This window comes from Oncorhynchus keta, chromosome 8 (genome assembly GCF_023373465.1).
Source record: "Oncorhynchus keta strain PuntledgeMale-10-30-2019 chromosome 8, Oket_V2, whole genome shotgun sequence".
In the NCBI taxonomy this organism is placed as follows: domain Eukaryota; kingdom Metazoa; phylum Chordata; class Actinopteri; order Salmoniformes; family Salmonidae; genus Oncorhynchus; species Oncorhynchus keta.
Window position 1 is genome coordinate 9,209,402 of NC_068428.1, and position 10,721 is coordinate 9,220,122.

Here is a 10,721-nt window from a genome sequence, read left to right on the forward strand (position 1 = left end):
GTATCAAATTGCATAGGGAATATAATATGACTTGCTCCATCATTATCAGTCGCAATGACCCTGACATAAATTTGAGTTCTATATACAGTATAGTTGAAAAGAGGAGATTCCTAGCTTAAAAATGACGTACAACTTGTGCATCAACCCTGCACTGCAGCGCTAGTTACAGAGGTATCACTGATCAGCTGTTTATAGATAAATACACCCCTGAAGTTTTGTTAGTTTTCAGCGCAGAGCCATTTGCCATTTTCTGGACATTGCAAAGCAAGTGCCACTGTAGAATACATTGTCTGATATTTGGCATAACTTTTAGCTTGCTTGCTAATAATTTAACAGTTTGACAAGATTATGTTCTAGCTAATTGGCTACTATGTTTAAACATTTATGGGTGTGCTAGCAAGCCAAATGGCTAGTTTGCTTGTCAGTTGACCATTAGCTAACCAATTACTTGTTTTGAAAAATGTATCTTATCATCCGAGACGTTCAAACAAATTGAGTTGGCTAGAAAACATTTAATCCTAAAACAGACAATGCTAACAATTGTCTACATTTGAATGTTATACTAATGAGCTAGCATAACAAGTGATTGAAAAACGATAGACCACATCACAGAAAGTATTCACACCTTGACTTTTTCCACATTTTGTTTTGTTACAGCCAGATTGTGTCACGGGCCTTCACACAATACTCCATAATGTCAAAGTGGAATTATGTTTATAATATTTTACAAATTAATAGAAATTGAAAAGCTGAAATGTCTTGATTCAGTAAGTATTCAACCCATTTGTTATGGCAAGCCTAAATGAGTTCAGGAGTAAAAAAATTCTCAACAAGTCACAAGTTGCATGGACTCAATAATAGTGTTTATGACTACCTCTACGCCCCACACATACAATTATCTTTTTCAATTAAGTATACCTTTGAGAATGGTGAACTTACACTTTGGATCGTGTGACTAAAACAATATCACAAAGTCCTTCCTATATAACAAAGTCCTTCCTAACTCCATTGCTAGAGAGGAAGGAAATCACTCAGGAATTTGATCATGAGGCAAATGGTGACTTTAAAATGGTTAGAGTTTAATGGCTGTGATAAGAGAAAACATTGTTCACTGAACAAAATATAAAGGCAACATGCAACAATTTCAAAGATTTTACTGAGTTCCAGTTAATATAAGGAAATCAGTCAATTGAAATAAATTCATAAGGCCCTAATCTATGGACTTCACATGACTGGTAATACAAATATGCATATGTAGGTCACAGATACCTTTAAAAACATCAGAAAACCAGTCAGTATTTATCCTCATGCAGCGTGACATCTCCTTTGCATAGAGTTGATCAGGCTGTTGATTGTGGCCTGTGGAATGTTCTCACACTCCTCTTCAATGGCTGTGAGAAGTAGCTGGATATTGGTGGGAAATGGATTACGCTGTCGTACACGTCGATCCAGAGCATCCCTAACATGTTTAATGGGTGACATGTCTGGGGAGTATGCAGGCCCTGGAAGAACTGGGACATTTCCAGCTTCCAGGAATTGAGTACAGAGCCTTGTGACATGGGGCTGTGCATTATTATGCTGAAACATGAGGTGATAGCGGTGGATGAATGGCACGACAATGGGCCTCAGGATCTCGTCCCGGTATCACTGTGCATTCAAATTGCCATTGATAAAATGTAATTGTGTTCATTATCCGTAGCTTATGCCTGCCCATACCATAACCCCACTGTCCCCATGTGGCACTCGGTTCACAACGTTGACATCAGCAAACCACTCGCCCACACGACGCCATACACGCCAACTGCCATCTGCCCGGTACAGTTGAAACCGGGATTCATCCGTGAAGTGCACACTTCTCCAACGTGCCAGTGGCCATCAAAGGCTTTTGCCCACTGAAGTCAGTTAAGACGCCAAACTGCAGTTAGGTCAAGACCCTTGTGAGCATGCAGATGAACTTCCCTGAGACAGTTAAAGCAAAACATTTTTGGTTGTGCAAACCCACAGTTTCATCAGCTGTCCAGTCTCAAGACAATCATGCAGGTGAAGAAGCCGGATGTGAATGTCCTGGGCTGGCGTAGTTCACATGGTCTGCAGTTCTAAGGCCGGTTGGACATACTGTCAAATTCGCTTATTGTAGAGAAATGAAAATTACATTCCTTTGAAACGGTATAAGATACATGTATGTTTGAGGAATTTTAATTATGAGATTTCTGTTGTTTTGAATTTGGCGCCCTGCACTTTCACTGGCTGTTGTCATATCAGCCCTAAGAAGTCTCAGACTTCTTAGAGGTGTGAATCCTTATGTAAATTCAATATTTCTGCATTTGATTTTCAATGCACTTGCCAAAAAATTCTAAAAACATGTTTTCACTGTCATTATGGTGTAATGTGTGTAAATGGGTGAGAAAAAAATCTATTTAATCCATTTTGAATTCAGACTAACAACAAAAATACAGAATATGTCAAGGGGCATGAATACTTTAAGGCACTGTAGTTTGGAGAGCATTTGCTCATTGGGAAGACATTGCCAAGACAGAATAGAATGTTGATGTCTGGCCGACATATAAATGATGTAACTGTAGAATGTAGGCATTCTAAATAAATCTGCAAGCTGTCTTGCCATTAAGCAAAACATGTCTAAACTATGTATAAACCGTGTCTATGCTGGGCAGACGTACAGTGCCTTCGGAAAGTATTTAAACCCTCTGACTTTCTCCAATTGTTTTATGTTACAGCCTTCTTCTAACATTGATTGATTAGTTTCCCCCCCATCAATATACACACAATACCCCATAATGACAAAGAAAAAACAGATTTATAAAATAAAAAATGTAAATCACATTTACATACAGTTGAAGTCGGAAGTTTACATACACCTTAGCCAAAAACATCTAAACTCAGTTTTCACAATTCCTGAGATTTAATCCTAGTAATCATTCCCTGTTGTAGGTCAGTTAGGATCACCACTTTATTTTAAGAATGTGAAATGCCAGACAAATAGTAGAGAGAATGATTTATTTCAGCTTTTGTTTCTTTCATCACATTCCCAGTGGGTCAGAAGTTTACATACACTAAATTAGTATTTGGCAGCATTGCCTTTAAATTGTTTAACTTGGGACAAACGTTTTGGGTAGCCTTCCACAAGCTTCCCACAATAAGTTGGGTGAATTTTGGCCCATTCCTCCTGTCAGAGCTGGTGTAACTGAGTCAGGTTTGTAGGCCTCCTTGCTCGCACATGCTTTTTCAGTTCTGCCCAAAAATGTTCTATGGGATTGAGATCAGGGCTTTGTGATGGCCACTCCAATACCTTGACTCTGTTGTCCTTAAGCCATTTTGCCACAACTTTGGAAGTATGCTTGGGGTCCCTGTCCATTTGGAAGACCAATTTGCGACCAAGCTTTAACTTCCTGACTGATGTCTTGAGATGTTGCTTCAATATATCCACATAATTTTCCTCCATCATGAGGCCATTTATTTTGTGAAGTGCACCAGTACCTCCTGCAGCAAAGCACCCACACAACATAATGCTGCCAACCCCGTGCTTCACGGTTGGGATGGTGTTCTTCGACTTGCAAGCCTCCCCCATTTTCCTCCAAACATAACAATGGTCATTATGGCCAAACAGTTATATTTTTGTTTCATCAGACCAGAGGACATTTCTCCAAAAAGTACAATTTTTTTATGGCAGTTTTGGAGCAGTGGCTTCTTCCTTGCCGAGCAGCCTTTCAGGTTATGTCGATATAGGACTCGTTTTATTGTGGATATAGATAATTGTGTACCGTTTTCCTCCAGCATCTTCACAAAGTCCTTTCCTGTTGTTCTGGGATTGATTTGCACTTTTCGCACCAAAGTACGTTCATCTCTAGGAGACAGAACCCGTCTCCTTCCTGAGTGGTATGATGGCTGCGTGGTCCCATGGTGTTTATACTTGTGTACTATTGTTTTTACAGATGAACGTGGTACCTTCAGGCGTTTGGAAATTGGTCCCAATGATGAACCAGATTGTAGAGGTCTACAATTTTTTTTCTGAGGACTTGGCTGATTTCTTTTGATTTTCCCATGATGTCAAGCAAAGAGGCCTTAAAATACAGTAGGTAGGCCTTAAAATACATCCACAGGTACACCTCCAATTGACTCAAATGATGTCAATTAGCCTATCTGTGATGGAATTCCTCTTCTTCAGAGGAGGAGTAGCAAGGATCAGACCAATGTGCAGCGTGGTAAGTGTCCATAATGATATATTTAATAAATCAACAGAACACTGAACAAAAATACAACCAAACAACCGAAACAGTCCCGTAGGGTGAAAACACTAATACAGGATACAACCACCCACAAAACACAATGGAAAACAGGCTACCTAAATATGGCTCCCAATCAGAGACAACGACTGACACTTGCCTCTGATTGAGAGCCGTACTAGGCCAAACACATAGAAATATAACAACAGAACAAAACATAGAAAAACAACATAGAATGCCCACCCCAACTCACGCCCTGACCAACTAAAATAAAGACATTAAAAAGGAACTAAGGTCACAGAACGTGACACTATCAGAAGCTTCTAAAGCCATGACATCATTTTCTGGAATTTTCCAAGCTGTTTAAAGGCACAGTCAACTTAGTGTATGTAAAGTCTTGACCCACTGGAATTGTGATACAGTGAATTATAAGAAAAATAATCTGTCTGTAAACAATTGTTGGAAAAATGACTTGTGTCATGCACAAAGTAGATGCACAAAAACTATAGTTTGTTAACAACAGATTTGTGGATTTGTAAAAAAAAAAAGATTTAATGACTCCAAACTAAGTGTATGTAAACTCCCGACTTCAACTGTATATAGAGTGTGCGACTCTGTAACACCAAAATAACCAAAAGCGAGGCACAAGCAGAGATCACATTTGACCTATTTGTAATATACTTGAAGAGGAAAAATTAAAACATTTCAAGTGTTTTGTCTCTGGGCATGTATAAAATAGGTTGCGTTCATTAAAACACCAAACAGAATAAAACAGACCCAAAACAGGGAGGTACTACCAGGACTAATGTTTGTTTTCCGTTGCAAAATATTTTCCGCTACATGCCCTATTGAACTCAACCCTGGAGTGAGTGATATCTTACCACTCTCACTCTAGCAGCCAGTCCACAGCTTGGTGGAATGCCTTGTAGATGACTGGGTTATGAGAGCACAGCAGACCCCCGCTGCTCCTAGCGGAGTGCTCTGTGCTGTATTGGTCATTTATATCTGAAAGAAAATGCTGTGAGGATCAGCAGGTGCACAGAAAATGACAAAATTAATGAATTATGTTTTGTTGAGTTTAGAAATATAAAAAGTTGCACGTAACCCAAAACAGAATTTAATTTAATTCAGAAAACTAGAAAGGTGTCAATGTTTTAATTTTTGCAAAAATCCTTTCTGAATTTCAAAGTAATCCAAGAAGTAATCATGTCCTTTTCCAAAACTATCTGTCATCTGATTACAATTAAAAACTTTTTCTGGTAACGTAACGTTAGTTTTTTTTTGTTAATCAGATTACATGTAATCACTTACTCCCCAACCCTTCGCATATATTTCATTTCTTAACTCACGAAACTCACAATCCTTTGAGACAAATAATATATTATTTTGTACATGGGCGTGGGGAGATGTGCCCCTTTCTGTCCAAATAAGGCATTTCCAGACAATATATCTATTAATTTAGGATTTTAGGGGACCCCTTTTGCCTCAAGAACACACTCAGAGGCAAACATTCTGTTTTGCATCTTTAACGTTTGTAAAATGTAAATTAGATGCTGATGGTAATGGAGGGTTCGCCAGGTAGTTTGAGTGCAAGTATAGCAGATGTCTTTCTGTTGCATGCTGAGTACCTTTGTACCAAGACCTTAGGACTTGTGTTTGCTCACCTATTTTGGGGGAACTGTTCTTAGTTAAAGGTGACGCAGAGTGCAGTCTGGCCGTTCACTTTGCCAGAGGGATGGAGGTAGCCCCTCTCAGGGAAACGGATACTGTGGTTGAACCAGACTCCCTGAGTGTCTGTTTCCTACCAAAGTCAGTCAACAATCCCGAGTCAACAATACTATCAGAGGGATGCTCTTTGCCCCGCAACTCCCCCTAATGCTACAATCATATTGGTCTGCTCACTTCTGAAGAATCATCGCATGTTGCGCACCGTCAGATGACTACAGAGAAGGCAAATAATGGACACATGCTACTGTATATACAGGTCAATAAGTGCATTTTTTTCACAATACCAAATACCAGCTTTAAGTACAGTTTAGGTTATTAGGATCCTGATTAGCTACTGCACCAGTCCTGGGGTCCACATAAAACGTACAAATGCATGACAATGTACAGAACCGTTACAGACAACAACATAAGATATCACATTAAATGCAACTAAAACAATTGAATAAGAGTTATACATCAAGAAACAACAAACAACTATTTACTGTACATGCTATTCATAGATTAATATTCTTATATACAGTGCCTTCAGAAAGTTTTCACACCCCTTTTTTCACATTTTGTCTGAATTTAAAATGTATTAAATAGATTTGATTTGTTACTGGCCTACACACAATACACAATAATGTCAAAGTGTAATTATGTTTTTCAAATGTTTTACAAATTAATAAAAAATGTAAAGCTGAAATGTCTTGAGTCAAAAAGTATTCAACCCCTTTGTTATGGCAAGACTAAATATGTTCAGGACTAAAAATGTGCTTAACAAGTCACATACTAAGTTGCATGGACTCACTCTGTGTGCAATAATAGTGGTTAACATGATTTTTGTATGACTACCACACATCTCTGTACCCTACACATACAATTTTCTCTAAGGTCCCTCAGTCAAGTAGTGAATTTCAAACACAGATTCAACCACAAAGACCAGGGAGGTTTTCTAATGCCTTGCAAAGAATGGTACCTATAAGCAGACATTGAATATCCCTTTGAGTATGGTAAAGTTATTCATTACACTTTGGATGGTGTATCAATACACCCAGTCACTACAAAGATACAGGCGTCCTTCCTAACTCAGTTGCCGGAGATTAAGGAAACCGCTCAGGGAATTCACCGAGGCCAATGGTGACTTTAAAACAGTTACAGAGTTTAATGGCTGTAATAGGAGACAACTGTGGATGGATCAACAGCATTGGAGTTACTCCACAATACTAACCTAATTGTTAGAGTGAAAAGAAGGAAGTCTGTTCAGAATAAACATATTCCAAAACATGCATCCCGTGTGCAATAAGCCACTAAAGTAAATCTGCAAAAAAATGTGTCAATGAAATTATCTTAATGTCCTGAATACAAAGTGTGATGTTTGGGGCAAATCCAATACAACACATCACTGAGTACCTCTCTTCATATTTTCAAGCGTGGTGGTGGTTGCATCATTTTATGGGTATGCTTGTCATCGGCAAGGGCTAGGGAATTTTTTTAATTATAAAAATAGAGCTAATAGAACTAAGCACAGGCAAATCCTAGAGGAAAACCTGGTTCTGTCTGCTTTCCAACAGACACTGAGAGACAAATTCACCTTTCAGCAGGACAATAACCTAAAACACAAGGCCAAATATACACTGCCGTTGATTACCAAGACAACATTGAATGTTCCTGAGTGGCCTAGTTACATTTTTGACTTAAATCGGCTTGACAATCTATGGCAAGACTTGAAAATGGCTGTCTTGAAATGATGAACAACCAACTTGACAGAGCTTGAAAATTAAAAAAAAAGATAATTTGCAAATATTGTACAATCCAGGTGTACAAAGCTCTTAGAGACTTACCCAGCAATCGCTGCCAAAGATGATTCTAACATAACAACTCAGGGGATTGAATACTTATCTAATCAAGATTGATTTGTGTTTTATTCATGATTTTCTTTGACAAATGTTAGAATTTTCTTTCACTTTGACATTAGAATATTTTGTGTAGATCGTTGACAATTAAATCAATTTTAATCCCACTTTATAACACAACAAAATGTTGAAAAAGTCAAGGGGTGTGAATACTTTTTGAAGGCACTGTACAGTAAAGTTGAATTAGATCTTTAGAATTAGGAGAGGCGCTGTGATACAATATGTTTTTTCTATCTGTTTTTTTAAAGCTAAACTTGTTTTTTTGCCCGAGTAACCTCTGGTTATTCTATGATGACACTGCTCTATAATAACTGAGCGATGCATTTAATCTGTTTTGTGTTTGGGTTCAGTGAAGAAACCCATAGTAGCGTGTCTGGTGGGGTATGCATGTCTGTTTGAAGAGTATGCAAATATATTATACAAGTGGTTAGGCATTTTCAACACACAAATGTTTCTTAAAAAGACTAGAAGAGAAGGAGTCAATTTATCCTCAACCCTGAACCATGAAAGACTAGCATGCATGTTGTTGATCTTAGTTCTGTGTGTGCGGTTAAGGGCAAGGCATGCTGCTTTGTTTTGAGCCAGCCACAGCTTTGCTAGGTCTTTCTTGATGCACCTAACCATATTATCGGACAGTAATCCAGATGCATGATAGTGTGGTGAAGATGGAGCAACAGCGCTTCTTAAACCTCAGTAGGCTGAAGAAATTTGGCTTGCCACCCAAACCTTGACAAACTTTTACAGATGCACAATTGAGAGCAACCTGTCGGGCTGTATCACAGCCTGGTATGGCAACTGCACCGCCCTCAACGGCAAGGCTCTCCAGATGATGGTGTTGTTTGCACAACGCATCACTGGGGGCAAACTATCTGTCCCCCATGACACCTACAGCACCCGATGTCACAGGAAGGCCAAAAAGATCATCAAGGACATCAACCCCCCGAGCCACTGCCTGTTCACACCGCTACCATCCAGAAGGTGAGGTCAGTACAGGTGCATCAAAGCTGGGACCGAGAGACTGAAATACAGCTTCTATCTCAAGGCCATTAGACATCTAAACAGAAATCACTAACTCACGGAAGCTGCTGCCTACATTGAGACCCAATTACTGGCCACTTTAATAAATGGATCACTAGTCACTTCATACAATGCACTCTAAATAATGTCACTTTAATAATGTTTACATTTCTTACATTACTCATATCACATGTATAGTGGGGCAAAAAAGTATTTAGTCAACCACCATTGTGCAAGTTCTCCCACTTAAAAACATGAGAGAGGCCTGTAATTTTCATCATAGGTACACTTCAACTATGACAGACAAAATGCAGAAAACAAATCCAGAAAATCAAATTGTAGGATTTTTAATGAATTTATTGGCAAATTATGGTGGAAAATAATTAGTTGGTCAATAACAAAAGTTTAGAGGTCAAACGTTTTCAGTAAGTCTTCACAAGGTTTTCACACACTGTTGCTGGTATTTTGGCCCATTCATCCATGCAGATCTCCTCTAGAGCAGTGATGTTTTGGGGCTGTTGCTGGGCAACACGGACTTTCAACTGCCTCCAAAGATTTTCTATGGGGTTGAGATCTGGAGACTGGCTAGGCCACTCCAGGACCTTGAAACGCTTCTTACGAAGCCACTCCTTCGTTGCCCGGGCGGTGTGTTTGGGATCATTGTCATGCTGAAAGACCCAGCCACGTGTCATCTTCAATATCCTTGCTGATGGAAGGAGGTTTTCACTGAAAATCTCACGACACATGGCCCCATTCATTCTTTCCTTTACACGGATCAGTCGTCCTGGTCCCTTTGCAGAAAAACAGCCCCAAAGCATGATGTTTCCAGCCCCATGCTTCACAGTAGGTATGGTGTTCTTCGGATGCAACTCAGCATTCTTTGTCCTCGAAACACGACGAGTTGAGTTTTTACCAAAAAGTTATATTTTGGTTTCATCTGACCATATGACATTCTCCCAATATTCTTCTGGATCATCCAAATGCTCTCTAGCAAACTTCAGACGGGCCTGGACATGTACTGGCTTAAGCAGGGGGACACATCTGGCACTGCAGGATTTGAGTCCCTGGAGGCGTAGTGTATTACTGACGTAGGCTTTGTTACTTTGGTCCCACCTCTCTGCAGGTCATTCACTAGGTCCCCCCGTGTGGTTCTGGGATTTTTGCTCACCGTTCTTGTGATCATTTTGACCCCACGGGGTGAGATCTTGCGTGGAGCCCCAGATCGAGGGAGATTATCAGTGGTCTTGTATGTCTTTCATTTCCTAATAATTGCTCCCACAGTTGATTTCATCAAACCAAGCTGCTTACCTATTGCAGATTCAGTCTTCCCAGCCTGGTGCAGGTCTACAATTTTGTTTCTGGTGTCCTTTGACAGCTCTTTGGTCTTGGCCATAGTGGAGTTTGGAGTGTGACTGTTTGAGGTTGTGGACAGGTGTCTTTTATACTGATAACAAGTTCAAACAGGTTCCATTAATTCAGGTAACGAGTGGAGGACAGAGGAGCCTCTTAAAGAAGTTACAGGTCTGTGAAAGCCAGAAATCTTGCTTGTTTGTAGGTGATCAAATACTTATTTTCCACCATAATTTGCAAATAAATTCATTAAAAATCCTACAATGTGATATTCTGGATTTTTTTCTCATTTTGTCTGTCATAGTTGAAGTGTAGTCTAAATACTTTTTTGACCCACTGTATATACTGTATTTTATACCATCTATTGCACCTTGCCTATGCCGCTCGGCCATCGCTCGTCCATATACTTACATGTACATATTCTCTTTCACCCCTTTAGATTTGTGTGTATTAGACAGTTGCTGGGGAATTTTTCGACTTGTGCTTCTAG